At 37.8% G+C, this 19,690-nt stretch overlaps 1 protein-coding gene across 8 annotated transcripts in view; it reads left to right on the top strand.

Annotated features, from left to right (window-relative positions):
* Positions 1-19,690, top strand: part of MAP3K5 (mitogen-activated protein kinase kinase kinase 5) — a 247,245-nt gene that overhangs the window by 81,866 nt on the left and 145,689 nt on the right. The gene's annotated exons all lie outside the window — the stretch shown is intronic.

Here is a 19,690-nt window from a genome sequence, read left to right as displayed (position 1 = left end):
CCTAACTCCTGGCAAACACTGACCCTTTCACTGTCTCCTAAATTTTGCTATTTCCAGAATGTCATATAGTTGGAGTCATACAGTATATAGCCTTTTCAAATTGTCTTTATTTCACTAGTAATATGCATTTAAAGTCCCTCCATATCTTGTCATGGCTCGATAGCTCATTTCTTTTGAATGCTGAATAATATTCCATTGTCTGGTTGTACTGTAGTTTATTTATTCACCGACTGAAAGACATCTTGGTTGCTTCCAAGTTTTGGCAGTTATGAATAAAGCTGCTATAAACATCCATGTACAGGTTTTTGTGTGACATAAGTTTTCAGCGTTTTGGGGTAAATACTAAGCACGATTGCTTGGATCATATCGCTAGAATATCTTTAGTTTTCTATGAAACTGTGGAACTTCTTCCAAAGTGACTGTACCAGTTTGCATTTTCACTAGCAGTGAATGAGAGTTCCTGTTGCTCTAAATCCTCACCAGCATTTGGTGCTGTCAGTGTTTTGAAGTTTAGCCATTCTAATGGGTGTGAAATGGAATCTCATTGTTGTTGGGGTTTTTTGTTTGTTTTTAATTATTTTTTATTGAAATGTTCATTTACAATGTTGTGTTAGTTTCAGGTGTACAGCAAAGTGATTCAGAGATATATATATATATATATATATATATATATATATATATATGTTCTTTTTCAGATTCTTTTCCCTTATGGGTTATTACAAAATATTGAGTAGAGTTCCCTGTGCTCTACAGTAGGTCCTTGTTGCTTATCTATTTTATATATAGTAGTGTGTGTATGTTAATCACAAACTCCTAATTTATTCCTCCTCCTCCCTTTCCCCTTTGGTAACTGTAAGTTTGTTTTCTATGTCTGTGGGTCTATTTCTGTTTTGTATGTAAGTTCATCTGTATCATTTTTTCTAGATTCCATATATAAGTGATATTGTATGATATTTGTCATTCTCTGACTGGCTTACTTGATTTAGTATGATAATCTCTAGGTCCATCCATGTTGCTACAAATGGCATTATTTCATTCTTTTTATGGCTGACCAGTATTCCACTGTATATATATATACCACGTCTTTATCCATTCCTCTGTTGATGGACATTCAGGTTGTTTCCATGTCTTGGCTATTGTAAATAGTGCTGCAGTGAACACAGGGGTGCATGTACCTTTTCAAAATATGGTTTTCTCCAGATATATGCCCAGGAGTGGGATTGCTGGATCATATTGTAGCTCTATTTTTAGTTCGTAAAGGAACCTCTATACTGTTCTCCATGGTGGCTGCACCAACTTACGTTCCCACCAACAGTGCAAGAGGGTCCCCTTTTCTCCACACCCTCTCCAGCATTTATTATTTGTAGACTTTTGGATGATGGCCATTCTGACTGGTGTGGGGTGATACCTCATTGCAGTTTTAATTTGCATTTCTCTAATAATTAGTGATGTTGAACATCTCTTCTTATGTCTTTTGGCCATCTGTGTGTCTTCTTTGGAGAAATGTCTATTTAGATCTTCTGCACATTTTTTGATTGGGTTGTGGGTTTTTTTTTTTTTTTTTGATGTTGAGCTGTATGATCTTCTATATTTTGGATATTAATTCCTTGTTGGTTGCATCATTTGCAAATATTTTCTTCCATTCTATAGGTTGTCTTTTCGTTTTGTTTATGGTTTCCTTTGCTGTGCAAAAGCTTTTAAGTTTAGTTAGGTCCCATTTGTTTATAAGAGATGGATCCAAAAAGATATTGCTGCAATTTATTTCAGAGTGTTCTGCCTATGTTTTCCTCTAGGAGTTTTATAGTATCCGGTCTTACATTTAGGTTTTTAATCCATTTTGAGTTTATTTTTGTGTATGGTGTTAGAGAATGTTCTAATTTCATTCTTTTACATGTAACTGTCCAGTTTTCCTAGCACCATTTATTGAAGAGACTTTTCTCCATTGTATATTCTTGCCTCCTTTGTTGCAGATTAATTGACCAATTGTGTGTGGGGTCATTGTTGTTTTAATTTGCATTTCTCCCTGATGACATATGCTACTGAGCATTTTTTCATATGCTTACATACCACATACCATCTGTATGTCTTCCTTGGGTGAGGTGTGTATTCAGGTCTTTTGCCTGTTGTTAAATCTGGCTGTTCTCTTTCTTATTTTTAAGTGTTCTTTGTATATTTGGGGTAACAATCCTTTATCAGAATTTCTTTTACAGATCTTTTTTCCCAGTTTATGGTTTGTCTTCTCATTCTCTTAACCGTGTCTTTCTCAGAGCAGAAGTTTTTTATTTTAATAAAATCCATCTTATCAATTATTTCTTTTACGGATCATGCCTTTGGTGTAACTAAAAAGACATTGCCATATTCAAGGTCATCTAGAGTTTCTCCTATGTTATCTTCTAGAAGTTTTATACTTTTACATTTAGGCCTGTGATCCATTTTGAGTTAATTTTGTGTGTCTAGATTCATTGTTTTTCATGCAAATGTCCAGTTGTTCCAGCACTGTTTGTTGAAAGGCTACCTTTGCTCCATTGTATTGCTTTTGCTTCTTTGTCAAAGATCAGTTGACTATATGTGAGTCTATTTCTGAGTCCTCTATTCTGTTTTATTGATCTGTTTGTATATTCTCTCACCAATACCACATTGTCTTGATTATTGTAGCTTTATAGTAAGTCTTAAAGTCTGGTAGCGTCACCCCTCCAACTTTGTTCTTCTCCTTTAATATTGTGTTGGCTATTCTGGGTCTTTTGCCTCTCCATATAGAATCAGTTTTTTTTTATCTTTACAAAATAACTTGTCAGGATTTTGATTGGGATTCCATTGGATCTATAGGTCAAGTTGGAAAGAACTGACATCTTGACAATATTGAGTTTTCCTGTCCATAAACTTGGAATGGAATATCTCTGTATTCATTTAGTTCTTTGTTGATTTTCATCAGAGATTTGTAGTTTTCCTCATGTAGATCTTTTACATATTTTGTTAGATTTATATGTAAGTATTTCATTTGTAGGGTCCTAATATAAATGGTATTTTCTTTTTAATTTCAAATTCCATGTGTTTGTTGCTGGTATATAGGAAAGTGATTGACTTGTATATTAACCGTGAATTCTGAAACCTTGCTATAATCACTTGTAAGTTCTAGTCGTTTTTTTGTTTATTCTTTCAGATTTTCACATAGATAATTGTCATCTGCAAAGACAGTTTCATTTCTTCCTTCCCAATAGTATACCTTTTATTTCCTTTTTTTGTCTTTTTGCATTAGCTGGGACTTCTAGTACAGTCTTAAAAAGGAATGATGAAGGGGGTGCATTCTTGCCCAATTCCTGATCTTAGTGGGAAAATTTCAAGTTTCTCACCGTTTAAGTACTGTTAACTTTAGTGGGGGCTTTTTGTATATGTTTGAACACAGACTTTTAGTATTTTGATTCAACAGCAAATTGTGAACATCAAACTCAAGCTTTCCTAAATGTAACCTTAGCAATTAGAAGTGGTTATGATTGGAACATTATATGTAGAATAATTGCAGTTTTGCCCCCATACCATATGGGTGTGTGTACGTACGTATGTGTGTGTACGTGTAATAATTGTATAGGGAAAAGCCAAGAAAGAAATACACCAAAACGCTTAATATCTCTATGTGATAAGTTTTAACAACAGATCATTTTAATATGCATAATATTTTACTTCTTTAATGCTGAGGACTAGATACACTATATTTCTGAGAGTTGACAACATTTAAATTTATATCATTTACCTTTATATAGTTTTATTGTTTGATAAATTTAGTAAAGAGAGTCACATTGATGGGGTCATGTTGATAGTTTGTTTACCTTTAACCAACACAGTCATATTGATAGAAAAGCAAGTGTACATATTTAATGAGATATGATGACAGTTACTGGGAATTCAACATGAAGAAGTAAATAGTGGCTCCAGAAGTGAAAAACATTTACCATTTTAATTTAACCCACATTTCTAAGAAAAGGAAAAAATGTAGCTCTTCTTCAGAGGGATAGGCTCCAAATAAAGGGCAGAAAATTGCTCCTTTGTTATTGAGCCCTCAAGCTCCCTTTCACAAGTCTGGTTTGTTTGTGACAATAGGTACAAAAGGAAGATCTGCAGTTTAAGAAAATAATTTGTGTCATACTTTTTCTAAAAGCAAGCTAACATAAAAATAATTCAGGAATCATAGTCAAAATAGCATCTGGGTTAATTGTGGTATGATTATGGGTGGTGGAATTTCAGGTAATTTTTCTGGTTTTTTTTTCATTGTCTCAGTCGTGCTCTGAAAGAAATCACATGGAAGTAGAAATAGCTGGAGAGAATATGGTCTTTCAGATCTGGCTGCCTGGTTTAAACCAGTTCCCAAAAGACCACTTGGGTCTTTTAGTCCCAGACTCAGGGGACACGTGTTCTGTTGTAAAACCAGCTCTGGCTTGTTGAGTCTAAAAGAAACTTGAACCTGACTTGGGTATTTTCGGTAGAAATGGTAAGTAAACAGCAGAAAGACGAGAGGACAAATATAAGCTCTTGGAGGAAGATGCAGATTCCAGAAAAGGAAAACCAAGATTAGAGTGAAAGAGGGGCCAGGTAAAAAGAGGGAAACATACATACACACACACACACACACACACACACACACACACACACACACGCACACACACCACACACACACACATATGCATGAGTGCAGACAATGACCAAAGAAAAGGGGAAAAATCCCCGCAAAATGAAATGCATTTCATTGGGAGTAGCAAGAGGGTGAGTTTAAAAGCTGTCTGATTCTACTCCATGCCTTTTACACAGTTTCCCCTATTACCTTGGTCTGGGAGATTTGGAAAAGCAGCTTATGTCCAAAAGTAACTTGAAGAACATCCACGGCTGAGGTCTTCGTCTAGTGAAAGACCCAGGGCCAGGCTTAATGGGGTGAGGGGAGGCGGTTCTTACTGAGATTTTTGACAGCTGCAGCCCCTGCTGCCATGGCCTATGGAAGGTGACAACACGGTGGAACAGGAACTGCCCCGTTGCTCAGGGTGACAGAGTGAAGGGCGCTGTACTAGAAATTACAGTGGGACAGAAGGCATCATCTGGGATTGTTTGAAGCAAAACAGGATATGGGCTCGGCTGGCCATTCCAGCACCTTCTGGGGGCCTTGCAATTATTTGCCCTCGTTTGCCTCCTTCAAACCCCAAAATACTAACCACAAATGTTGGTTGTTTCCATATGGTCTGGGGCCTCTCTTGAAGATGTTGTTTAACTAGAGTCTTTGTCAAGGCAGCAAGAGTCTGTTGAGGGGAATGAAACTCATTTTATGGATTTTATATGCCCTGTTTATCAAACAGGAAAAGTACAGGAACCTATTTATAAATTGTGGACAGTTCTCCGTGGTGGAAATAAGGTGTGAAGGTACCTCCCAATCCATGGCCCGCTCGCTAATAATGGCTAATAGGCATTGAGGGCTCATTGTTGTTCAGCCCTTTCTAGGACAGGGACTGTTGTTCTTATTTGACAGATGAGGAAACCGCTGTGGGAAGGTGGGTTCCCAGCGTAGGGCTACACAGATGAAGCGCAGACTCGGGCAGCCTGACCCCAGCCAGCTACCCACCGCCCCCACCTGGCAGGAGGGACACCTGGCTGTTTGTAATACCTGGTCAGCACTGCCTACTGATAGGCCACGTTTATTTTGATCTCCCTTTATTTCCACATCTCCTTCAGATCCCATCACTTGGTCAGGGGAGCCCCATCAACTAACTAGCTCTCTCTGTTGTACCTTTCCAAACGCCCTCTGTTTTATCATTTGCATTTGTATGATTATTTGATTTTCTGTCCTCCCACTAGAACATAAGCTTTCTGAAGACAGGAACTCTGCGTGTGTGTGTGTGTGTGTGTGTGTGTGTGTGTGTGTGTGTGTGTGTGTCTGACTGACTTTTGTATCCCTGGGCCTGGCACGTGGCAGGGATGGGTTGAACTGATGGCTGAACTGGTACCCAGTGTGTCGGAGCTGACGTGGCTACAGGTTACTCTGAGTCCAATAGCAGCTGCTCCAAGAAGACATGCAGGGGCTGCCTGAACTCTCCTCACTGTAATTTCAGTTCTTTAGCTCTTTCTGTTTCTCGTTGTTAATATACACATAGAAACAAATGCTGAGAATTGGGGAGATATATCGCTCTCCTTGAAGCAAATTAACTGTGTTAATGCCTTCAGCAAGTACACATTTTGTGCTCCCCACTGCCTCAGAATGCTCTCCATGGCTGTGTGATGTTTGGTAAACATATCTTTCGGCCAGAGCACTACCCGGAAGACTTTTTTCTCTTATTCAGAAGTCTTTCCTGTTGGTTGGTTTCTGTTTGTCTCTCCTGCATCAGCAGCGTGAATTAAAAGTTGTCTCCTTACCAGCGTTTTCTGTTCAGCTTGTAGGCATCAGCTACCTTCCAGCGCACAGACAGCAGATCCCTGGCTGTCGGATGGTGAGCGGAGAGAGCTCTGAAAAGGGAAGGGAGTGAAACTCACCTTGGACCAAGAAGTAGGGCAGAGGGATAACATGGGCGTCCCAGTGACACATAAAGGAAGGGGATGCACTTAGTAATGCAACTTAGAGTGTGTAAAGGCACGAGCAAAATGCAATCTCTCTCTTCCTAGTAAGAAAAAAGTTATTATTGAAAAGAATTCCAGAAAAAAACACAAAACCCACAACATCTGTGCAATTTATTTTACTGTCTGTAAACTTCCTGCAGGAGGACCAGGTAGATGGAGCAATAAGCCCTTCCTTGGTCAGTGGGAGGCTGTGCCCACGTCCATTCTTAGGTGGTGGGGCAATTCTTCTGGCGGAGAGAAACTCCTAAATTATGCAGTCACAGAGTAGCCAGAAATGGCCTTCCTTGCCAGCCTCTGTGTACTGAAATATTACCATTTCTCAAGGCTTACCTCAACGCCGTTGCCCCTACACTGCCTTCCCTGAGACCCCCATCAGAATCAATGGAATATTCACATCTGTTTCATTTGACCCTGGACTTCTGTAGTTCACATGCACTTGAAGGGCTGGTGCTGATTTCTTTGACCTCTTCACGGTCCCTTGCACAGAACAGATAATAAATGCTTGTTAAAATAAGCAAGTGTGGGAGAAGAGGAAAGGGAGCATTTCCAGGGTGCTGTGATGACTGAGATTGAAGCGAGGTTAAGAAACCTGATCCTCCCATGCAGTGTGATAAGAAGCTCTTGGAAAGCTCTAAGGAGGGCATAACCTAATGGGTAATGCACGGAAGGGGGTTGCATATCATCTGCTGCCCGGCCTATTGCTGTGTCTATGGAACAGGTGTCTCCCATTTTCCCCATTGCAGAGCTGCTAAAGCGGTCTTTCCTTCCCTGTCTTCATCCTAGTGTGGCTGGCCTTTGAGATGGACCGACAGCTCCTTTTCTCAGTGACATTTTTATCATCCCATGAATGTGTTGCATTAAAACAAGCGAACTGTAACTCTCCTAGAGCATAAGTGAACTCCTGAAGATTGACAGATTTAACTTTAGTGAGAAGGCAAAAAAAAGGACCCAGACTATTTCGTTACAGTCAGTTAAGGTCAGCAACCTAAGTCTGACAGCAATAAAAGGATTATTTAACAATGAATAGTTTCAGTTCTACTCATTCTCTCTAATAGATCATCTTCCAGAAAGAAGTGTTTAAAAAACCCCAAAATGAATTGTTGTACTCTACTGAAATATCAACATGTAAGCTGTGGAGTGAAATCATTGCTGGCGGAATCATATTTATACATCTGTTGTGCGAACAGAATTACAGATACTCTTGAAAGAAGAACAAAGTAAATTTGAATAAAAATAGCACACATTTTGACTAGATGCCGATTACTTATTAGGTATTGGGAGTAGCTTTGACAGCTTACAAAGAAAGCAAAAGCTTGGCGTCTTTTAGAGACATGCTAGATGAATCCTGCTTTAGGGAGGTTTCTGCCCGTCTGCACTTTAAGAATCTGGAGCACCGTGGAGCTCCCCGGCACTCACCCACACTTCTTAGATCCAGTTGGGTTTATGAGTACAACAGACGACAGTCATATATGCAAGAAGTAAAAACTCTTTCAAACTGACCTGCTTACCGTGGTGAGTCACTGTTTCTGCCAAACAAGTCCTGTGCAAGCTGGGCTTCTTTCATTTTACTACCTGTGTTCTTTCTTCTACAGCAGGAACAGTACAGTGTTTATTGCTTGCAATTAAATTCCGTATTGTGTGAGGAAGAACACTCTTTGATAAAGAATACATATGTGTTAAAAAAAAAAAAGAAAAAGAATACATATGTTGTGTGGTCCCATACGCCAGCAGTTAGCTTTTTTTTTCCTTTTTGTAATATAGGATTAAATTACCATGCTCCTACCACAGGCTCTAATCACACTTAAAATAATTTCTTAATATCATCAATCATCCTGCCAGTTGTCAAATTTTCTATGTGTCATGATTTTTTAACATTTATTTTAGTTAGAATCCAAATAAGGTCCCTACTTTGCAATTGACAGGATCCCTTAAGTCTCTTTTAATATCTAATTTTTCCTTCCATCGCTCTCCCTCACCTCCTGTAATGTTTTTGTTGAGGAAACCAGGTCATTTTTCCTGTAGAATTTTCCATAGTCTGAATTTTCTTGATTGTATCCCTGTGTTACACTCCTTGAATCAGTATTGTTGTTTATGTAGATATAGCAAACATATACTACAGCTATTTCCCTAGACAGAGTGAGAAAAAATCTTCCCTTAATCAGAACAGCCTTAAATGGGAATGACATTGCCACAGCCATTTTTGCTTTAGAGCTACGTGAGATAATGTTCAGGTGCTCTCTGGTCACTGTCTGTTATCTCTATGTGAATAAGTTGGAAAGGTGTAAAGCAACTAGGGAAGAGTATGTCACTCAGGATGCACATCTATGAGGAACAATTAGATTCTTTTTACAGAAATGATCACAAATGGACTCTTGTAACCTCACACAACTTAACGCCAGCGCCAGTTAATCCGGTCGGTAAGGATGGTGCTTGTGTGAGAGTCTTACGGTGACAGAGGGCTACTCTGTGTGCTTGGGAAATTCACTGAAGCATAAATGCAGACAGCTATGAAGAGTTAATTAAAATTAAATATGACAGACCTAAAAAAAAATGCCATACACCATAACCACCATAAAAACTAGAGTAAACTCTTAAAAAGCCTGTTCAAATTTTTCTGAATAGCTCTTTCAGTATCTAATGAAAATAGATTGGTTACTTAAGGACTGAAATTTAGTACATAAAATGAGTTTATAGAGATCTAAATTTGTGATTCTAGACCCTTAAACCCAGTATACCTTCAGGAAATAGAAAAATTTCAAGGAGAAAAATAGTTTTCAACGGTGACATAGACATTTTTACCGTCAAAACAGCCTCGTATTCCATTTCTGCATATAAGGTGCACCGTGGCCCTGTCACATAAATATCTTTAGATTTAATTCTGATTCATACTTTTCTTATATAGCATACGCTTTATAGATCATGTCCAAGTCTATTGTAATTGCCGTAACATTAAAAAATAATTCTTAGATTATAAACTAGACCCTTTTTTGTACATGCTATGCAACTTTCTTTTTTCTTTTTTTTTGCCATTCCCCGTGGCATGAAGAATCTTAGTTCCCCAGCCAGGGATTGAACCCGTGCTCCCTGCAGTGGAAGTGGGGATTCTGAACCATTGGACTGCCAGGGAAGTCCCTAGACCCTTTTTTAACTTGGAAAGAGAGTTAATACTTTTTGATGTAGGACCTATTTGTATTTCTTTAATAAGCAGAATTGTAGGGGACTGCTATACCTGTGACCAGGAAATATCACTTCATAAAGTACTTGCTATTCACCAAAGATAAAAATTGTGATTTATCTCCTTTCCTTGTGCACTGATAATGAAGGATTCACGTGAAGATTGAATCTGGTTAGAGTATCTACAGGGCTCCCTTAATGACACTTACTAAACCGCCATCAAAATATTGTGTGCTTGAAATTCCTCTCTGATAAGGAGGAAGGATTCCTTATTAGCCCAGTCTTCCTTGTGACCCAGAATACTCATTTGTAAGATTGAGATTTTCATGTCTGGTTAAGGTTTTTGTCTGTAGCCAGTAAGCAGAATAAAATTGACGTCCCTCTTTTCGTCAAATACTCGTTTACTACATCTTAGGCAGTAGAAGTAAGGAAAAAAATAGTTTTTGGTTCTTATAAGGCTTGGGTTCACATCTTGCTTCCTGTAACTGCAATAGTTAGCATTCTTACTGTCACAAATGACATAAAGTTCTCCTAAAAAAGAAATGTACCGGGGTCATGACTTCCCAGAGCAGAGGTAGTGCCGCCTTCTGGCATGTTTCCAGGGATGTTCACAGGATGTAGGCTTGCTCTTGCCGTCCCTGGGCTGGGCTTTCCTCTCTGTTGGCCACCAGCACCTGAGCTCTGGCCTAAAAAAGTCCTCACCTGAATTGAAGGATCTCAGCATTCTCCCTTCCACTTTATTATTTCTCAGTCTTTGTTTTGTATTACTTACCTTTTTCTTAAAAGTATCCCTCCTTTTTTCCAAGTTGACTTTTCCCCTTCACCTTTGATCCCATCCCATCTGTCTTATCCAAAAATGTAGAGACGGTCTCCACTAATTACTTCCCCCTCTTTAAAATCTTAATCTTTCTACTAACGTTCGAGCACACCATCCTAAAACTAAACACCTTTAGCCCTTTCAAATCCCCTTCCATTGTTTGATGTCTCAGTTTCCTTATTGAATGTGAAAATCTCTCCTCTGGACCTTAGTGGGTGTTAATCCTCTTCCTTGCTGGAGAATGTCTGTGCTTGTTGCCTCCATTTCCTTAGCTCTTATTCAACACCTTTGGTTCTGCTGGGTTCACCTTCCTCATCACGTGGCTTCTTTATAATCCTTGTGGTGGGCTGAAAAATGACCCTCACCCGTAGGCTTCAACATCTATGTCAAAACACAGGAACCAGTGAATCTACTTTATTTGGAAAATTTGATTGCATATGTGATTAAATTAAGGGTTTTGAGATGAGATGATCCTGGATGGGCCATAAATGCCATCACAAGGGTCCTTCTAAGAGAGAGGCAGAGGACACTGACGCCACAGGCACACACACTGCAAGCCGAGGAATGCTTAAAACGTCTAGGTTCTGGAAGAGGCAAGGAACACATTGTGCCCTAGAGCCTCTGAGGAGGCCTGATCTGGCCCTGCGGACACCTTGGTTTTGAACTTCCAGCCTCCAGAACTGTGAAAGGATAAATTTCTGTTGTTTTAAGGGACCAAGTGTGTGGTAATTTGTTAAAATGGCCACAGGAAACAAAATACAGCCCTCTTTTGATATTCTGGACAAAATTATTGACCAAAATGAACATGCCTGAGTAACCAGTACCTAAGTTAGGAAGCAGACCCTTACTAGCTCTCCAGAAGACCCCTGGAGCCCCTCTCAGCCATTGCCCCCCACCAAAGAATCCTCTGTTTTGATTTTGAATATCACATTTATGAACCTAATATGAACAGGATCATAAAGTACCTACTTTTTTGTATCTGGATTCTTTCTTTTAACAATCTGTTTGTGAGACTCATCCGTGTTGTCACATAGGGTTATAGATTTTAAAATTCTCATTGCTGTATAGTATCCATTGTCTGTATATAGCACATGGTATTTCTTCTACTGTTGATGGTTTATAAATACTGCTGTTATGAACATTCATTACATGTCTTTTGGTGAACATCTATTTGTGTTTCTATTGGATATATAATGAAGAAAGGCTGTCCTGAGTCAAAGCTGCCTTCTCACTTCTTTCTATACTAAGTTGATAATCTCATCTACAATTCTACTTGAACTATCGTCCATCATTCTGACTCTTAAATCACTCAGTCTGATTCTCATCTTTCTGTATCTGACAGCTGTCACTTTGTTACAGAGTGACAGCTGTCAGATACACACACGCACACACACACACACACACACACACACACACACACACAATGTTTAGTGTGTCCCAATCCAAAGTCAAGTTACTACCCAAAAAATGGTTCTTCCTCTCGTCATTTATTATGTTAATGACAGGTCATCAATCTTAAACATTCAAGTTCAAAACAGAATCATTTTTAATTCTTTTTTTGATTATCCTGCATCCACCAAATTTCTAAAGCTTCCCCACCATGATTTCCCCGCCATGTTATCTCTATATTAGTTTAGGGGCACATGTCCCTTGAATGACTCCTTAACTTAACTGATTTCCCACCTTCCAGTCTGTTGTGACACTCATCCATCCACAGATTCTAGGTTTGTCTTCACAAAAATTTGATCCTGCCGCACCTCTTCTCAAAACTCATGGACGTGGATGGATCACCACTGATTGTAAAGTCAGGTCAGAATTCTTTATGTTGGCTTTCTATGCCTTCAGAATTTGATTTCAACATCACTTCGATGAGTAATTATTCATCTGAGGCTTCATCAGGTGGTGCTGAGTTATATAGTCGCATTGTCTTCAATAACATGATAAATTGCTCAAAGGGCTTCCTATGAACATTTTTTGTAGTGGCTCCGTATAATGACCATATATTGAGAGTTTCCTGTGCCTAATGCACATGTAACCCTTACAACAGTTTTATATGGTAAATACCTGTGTTACTATCCTCAATTTACAGTTGAGGAAACCGAAACTCAGAGAATTTAAGGTGTCTAATGTCACCCAGCCAGAAACCTAATTAGGATTCAGACACTGGAAGTCATGAAACAGCTTGCCTGCCTTTTGCATATTCATGACTCCTCTCGAGGCCACTGGAGATGGGGAGGTTTCCTTTCCAGCTTTTCAGCTCTGTGGTGTGCTTTTCTGAGGCTGCATCTCCTCCTGGCCGAGAGCTGTGGTTCTAGGTCCTGCCGCTCTGGGCTGGGCACCTCCTACAGATGTGTGCTCTTTCCCCCTTGCATTCTCTCAAGCTGGCGCATCGTGAACTGAACTCTTGCAGCTATTGCCCAGGCAAGGGGACTTTAGTTCTTACACCACCAATCTTATTTGGTTCTGTTCCCTCCTTCCTTCTTTCCATGTTTCTCTCCTTCCCCTTTCCCCCCTCTTTCTTTCTCTTCTGTTTCTTTTTCCTCTCTAGGCTTCTCCCCTTTTCTCTCCCTGCACCCCCACCCCCCTTGGTAGGTGCAATGGCTCTCAATATGTTTACAAGACCACCCTCTGGAAGTGCAAACCGTCCCTCTGATCACTTAGCTCCCAGGCTTCTTTTCAGGTTAAACACCCCGCCCCCATACCTCAGTATAATAAACATCAAACAAGCAAATTAGGGCTGGGGTGGGGAGATTATATATATATTTGCTTGAGCAATATATGAGTGATTCACGCTTGAATCACTGTGCATATATTTATTGGAGTTTAGGGATGAGGAAATTGGGGGCCAAAATCTACTGTTGATACAAATGTGTATCGTTATACACAGCAGGGTTAACTAAATAACATACAAGAAAATAAAAGGGTGCTGATGAAGCTAAATGAGTAGTAATTTAAAGCAGGAATTGCCAAACCATGACCAATTCCAAACAACAATGATGATGGATTATTCTTCTATCCTTCCTGAAAATCTCAGCAATTCTAGCTGTACAGTAGGAGTTTTGCAATTTCTCAACATTGTATCCCTGCCAGGGTTTAGAAAACTGACTTAGAAACTTCAGGATACTCTCCTGGGGCACTACTTTTAGGCTATGAGTAACATTTTAGTAATTTTCATATTGTAGATTAGTTGTAAACAGCCCTTATTCATTCATAAAAGAAAAATCAATGGAATGCAGGTTATGCTTCCCTTAAGAATTAAGAAGGGATGATCATTTGGGGGTTAGTGTCTGCCCTTTAGAGAATCTCTCTTGGTTCACCCATTAAGGATCCCATTGGGAATTGACGTAGTTTTCTAGTGTGGTTTTCTGTATTTCTCAACCAAGTCCCAGGTACCCTTCCTTTCCTTGGCTTCTTCCATAATGCCTTTGATGTGCCGAGGGTGCTGTTTGAGGTGCTCCACTTTCTGACTCCGTTGCCAGCTGATGCCTCACCCACATAGGTTTCTGTCATCCATCCTACCAGAGAATGGCTCAGGATGTTTGCTGAATTAAACTGGGACTAATGGGTCATTGTGGGGATTAATCCGTCATGACTGGATGCGTAGTTCTGTGTAATAACTTGGGAAGTTTCCAGTGATTATGAAACTTTAGAGCACTTGTAGACTACAGAACAAGCTGAATCACTACTGGGCTCTTGCTTTGTCATCAGCGATCCTGATGCTTAAGGAAAAACGCTGAATAGATGGAAATAAACATTCATGTCTTCCTTCAATGCTGCTTTTTACAAGCGGCAGCAGCAGCTCTTGTGAGATATTTAACAGATATGGTTTACCAAGGAAAAATTAAATAGAAAGTAACGCAGACCATGAACCACTGCCATTTGCTGACCAAAATGCAATTACTCACAACAGTCTTATGTGATTGTCCTAGAAATTTATTATGCTTTAATAAACTCCTGGCAAACCTAATTCGATGCTCCATTTAGCGTTAATTGAATTGGAAGAAGGAAAGAAACTACACCTTATATACAACTGTGAGAGATTTTAATGTCTTTGCCTATATTTTTAAATGACTGACTTAGCCTTAAATTTTGAAATGTGGCAATTTTATGCACAATATTACCACAAAAGCTCAATTAGACGATTATTAAGTGCATTTACTCATGAAATACATTACAGGAGTATATGCGTCAGTCCCCAAATCTAGTTTTGCATTTCATTTTTGTTCTGATCTTTAGAACCTCCATATCCTATAAGTGTAGTATGTGGCTCATTTAAGAATTAAGGGCATGGATTCTCCAGCCAGATTGCCTGGGTTTGAATCCTGGTGCTACCGCTTTCAGACTGATTTTGGGCTGATTACTTATACCTTCTCTACCTCAATGTCCTGAGATAATAACATTACCTACCACAAAAGGGGTATTATGAAGATTAAGTGATTTAATATTTGAAAAGCACAGAATGTCTGACACGTGTAATTACTAAATACATGTTTATAAAATAAAGTGGGTAAACTGTACCCCATATAAGTGAGTTTCAAAAATGGTGGCGTATCAGGCATTTATTTAGTTTGTTTTAATTACATCATCTTATGCATTTTTAGCATGTCTTAGGATGATTTCACAAGGAAAAAAATTTTCACCTGTTTATTTTATTACTTTTGAGAAGATATGCATCAGAGTCAGAAGGTAGCCATAATAAGATAATATTTTCTTTAGTTAGATAATGAAATATTATTGTGTAAAAAAATGCTGTGTAACTAGAAGTCCTAGCCAGTATAACAAGGCAAAACAAAACAACCAACCAGAAAACAAAAACCATGAAAGACATACAGAGTGGAAAGGAAGAAAGAAAACCATTTCTAGTTACAGATGATATGATTGTCCATGTAGAAAATCCCAAAGCATGGACCAAAAAAAAAAAGCTCCTTGAACTAATAAGTGAGTTTATTAGTAAAGCTTCAGGATACAAGGTCAATATACAAAAATCAACCATTTTTATGTACTAACAATGAACAATTGGGATTTGCAATTTTAAAAAGAGTACCATCTACAATAGCACCCCAAAAATGAAACAGGTATAAATTTAACAAAATATGTGTAGGAACTATATGTTGAAAATTACAAAATACTGATGGGCAAAGTAATCAAAGAAGACCTAAATAAGTGGAGAGATATGCCATATTCATGCACTGAAAGACTCAATATTGTTAAGATGTCAGTTCTCCCCAAAATGATCTATAGTCATCATAATCCTAGTCAAAATTCTGGGAGAATTTTTTGCAGCTATCAACGGATAGCTCTCAGCTACCAATTGCTTCTAAAATTTATACAGGAAAGCAAATTGAAGAACTCAAATAGCTACAACAGTTTTGAAAACAGAAGAGTTGGAGGACTCACACTGCCTGATTCCAGTACCTACCATAAAGCTACAGTAGACAAAACAGTGTACATAGCACAGACGGTCCCCAACTTACAATAGTTCGGTTTACGATTTTTGGACTTTATGATGGTACAAAAATGATACCCATTCAGTAGAAACCATAATTCAAAATTTTGAAGTTTGATCTTTTCCCGGGCTAGTGGTACAGTCCTCAAGTGTTCTGAGCACATTGAACGTAGGCTAGGCTAAGCTATGATGTTCGGTAGTTTAAGTGTATTAAATGTATTTCCATTTACAGTACTTTCAACTTATGGGCTTATCTGGACATAACCCCATTGTAAATCGAGGGACATCTGTATTGGCAAAAGGTAGACACAGAGATCAATGGAATGGAATAGAAAGTCCAAAACTTTTTGGAAGAGAAAATCAAAACGGATCATAAACTTAAATGTAAAATGTAAAAGCTATAAAACTTTTGGGAGAAAACAGAGGAGAAAACTTTTGTGACTTGGGTTAGGCAAAGATTTTTTTGAGATACCACACCTAAAGCACAATCCACAATAGAAAAAAAATTTGATAAATTGGTCTTAAAGTTAAAAACTTTGGCTCTCCTAAAGGCACTTAACAGAATGAGGAGGTAAGTCACAAACTGGGAGAAAGTATTTGTAAATAACATACCTGACAAAGGAAACATATCCAGATAATATAAAAACACACAAAACTCACAGTAAGAAAACAAACTCAACAATAAAAAAATGGGCACATGCTTTAACACTTTACAAAGCAGATGAAAGAGTAAATTTTCCTCTATGGAAATTAAGAAATATATTAAGAAAAAATACAAATACATTAGAACAAATCACTTATCTGAATTTGAGGTAGGAAAAATGCCTGTCTTCTTCTGAGTTATCATATGGTATTATGGTATTTTAAAATTACTATACAGTTTAGCAGTTTTAATGTTCTATATTGCATCCCCAAATGGGTCTGTTCCTGTTTAGATCTAGTGAATATACCTCAGTTTGCTTTTACCACTTATTTTAAATGTCTCGTTTCTCTCTTAATCTGAAAGCCTTCTGCAGCGTTTGTATTTTGTTTTAGCAACAAATTCCACGAGTCAGTTCTCTGGAAAGAACCCGTTTCCCCCCCTCTTGTCACTACTTTAACTTAGCATTTTTCTTTGTATATCTCTCATTTAGTTTTCATCGGCAGCTGTTTTATTTGGTTTCTCTCAGCCACACTGTATGCCTTCTCTTGATTTTAAAGCGGCGTCGCTGACTGAGTGGCTGGCATCTGTGGGAGGAGCAAGCCGTGTGGGCGCAGGAGGCAGATGGGGCGTGTGGGTGGGATGCAGTGACTCAGTTTGTTCGGGTGTTGATTTTTGATGTGTAAATGGTAAGGACCCCAAAAGAAAGCTCTCCATTTGTATTAAAGAGCCCCGAAGTCATGGTTAGCCTTGAAAACATCTTTTGACGCTCCTGTGACCTGTCCTCCCCTTTTATAACCTCACTCAATCTTCTATGTCTTTAGCCTCCATTTGATCTGATTTATTTCTCCTTCACAGAATGCAGACTCTAATTTCACATTCATTAGATAAGGCCGACTGTCTCAAACAGCCTCTCGAGGGTCTGTGTCGCTTTTATAAAAGTGCTGCAGTTTGGTTTTACATTCAGTCACACGGGGCTTCAATGTTCTTTGTGTATTTTGGTGGGTTCCTAAATTACAAAAGTAATCAATGTTCGTAATAGAAATTGTGAAAGACATAGAAGATAGAAAGAGGAAAAGGTAATTCATAATTCCATCACACAGCTTTATCACAGTTTACATTTTGGTATACAACTTTCCAAAACTTTTTTATTCATGTGCATATATACACATAGAATATATATAATAATCTATTCATTATAATGTATACATTATATTTTAATGTGTATGCTATACATTATAATGTATATATTTTAATATTTTTCCTTAATATAGCTTGAATTTACCCCAATATTAAATGTTCTTCTATAATATAGTTTTCAATGGTTATATAACGTGCCATTAATTGAATTAGTGTGTGTGTGTGTGTGTGTGTGTGTGTGTGTGTGTGTGTGTGTGTGTCGCCGTTTTTCTACTGATGGATATTTAGGCATTTTCCATTGTTACTGGAAAAATAATATTTCAGTGCATATACTTACAAGTAAATCTGCTACATGTATAGGAATTTTCACAGGATAAATTCTTAGGAATGGAATTATTGAGTCAAAGAGTGTGCATAATTTTAAGGACTCAAGTCTCCTAAAATGTTCCCCACAGCATGTAAGAGTATCATTTCTTTGCATCTCCATTGGGTATTTTGAAATATCTTAGGCCACTTGTTAAAAAACTTGACACTATTATTCGTTTAATGTGCATTTATTAGTAGTGAGATGTAGAATATTTTTGTATGTTTATTTACCATTTTAGTTATACTTTTGTGATTTTACCTGCCTCTGTCCATAGCCTAATTTTCTATTGTAATGTTCTTATTTGTTTTAAATTGACCAATCGAGATAATTTATAAAGATATTAACCTTTCATGTGTCACGTATTGCACATATTTTAAACAAATTAGCATCATCTGTTAAATTTGCTGTATGTTAACATTTTCATTTTAATTGTGAGTAGGATCTGTTTATTACATTTTCCAGAAGCTTATTATGATTATAAAGGAAGCTCTTGGTTTTCATAATTTTGGATCTTGACACCTTACTAAATTGTATTATTGCTCATAGTGGTTGTTTAATTGATTCTACTGGGTTTTTTTGGTTGGTAATTGTAACATCTGAGAGTAATGATAATTATGTATTTTATTTTATAGAATTATGTTTCCATACCTTGTGAAATCTTATTGCATTAATTAGGATTTTCAGAAAGTGTACTAGTAGTGAGAATAGTTGACAGTCTTGTCTTTTTCCTGATTTTCATGGGAATACCTATAAGCACAAAGTTGGCAGTTGTTATGAAATATGTATTATTCACTTTAAAGAAGTGCCCTTATATTTTCAGTTTGCCGTTATTTTTAATGAGAAATGGAAGTGGATTTTGAATTTTAGTTAAAGTATCAATACTTGGGGCATCTTTGGGAATGTTGATGATTTTTTTTCCATTGAGCCATCCTTGCATTCCCAAAATAAATTTTAAACCCATGATCTAGTGGTCTTATAGTATAATGCTTGATGCATTTTGCTCAGTTTTCTTTCGTGTTTTTGTCTGTATACATAAATGAGTTTGAGACTAATCTGAATTTTATTTTTGGGACATTGTCAAATTTTGGTATCAAGTTTATGCCACCCTGGTGTTAGTCATCTATGAGCTTTGGAAGAACTTGTATCTGTGGTTATATTCTCCTTCTTAGTCATAATTTCTATACCTTTGATTTTTCTTTTTCTTGATTATACTTGCTAAGGACTTGCTAGATATTAATTATTATAAAATACAGCTCTGAACTGAGTCATCTTACCTATTTGCTTTTATAAATCTCATTTTACATTTATTACTTGCTTCTGTTTCCCATGGATCTGCTTCTGGAACCTTTGTTAACTTGTTTTCAGTGTTGAAATTTAACAGAGAGAATAAGTCCTGCTTCCCACTATTGCAGACTCTCCTTAGTTTCCAGTAATTATATGACCCCCTTATTGTTTTAAAAGTGCAGTTTTACTGCAGTTTGTAAAACCACTTCTGATAGAACTGCTAATTAAAAAGTC

Source organism: Tursiops truncatus, chromosome 12 (genome assembly GCF_011762595.2).
Source record: "Tursiops truncatus isolate mTurTru1 chromosome 12, mTurTru1.mat.Y, whole genome shotgun sequence".
NCBI lineage: Eukaryota > Metazoa > Chordata > Mammalia > Artiodactyla > Delphinidae > Tursiops > Tursiops truncatus.
Note: the sequence above shows the minus strand (reverse complement) of the source record. Positions and strands in the feature narration are given on the sequence as shown.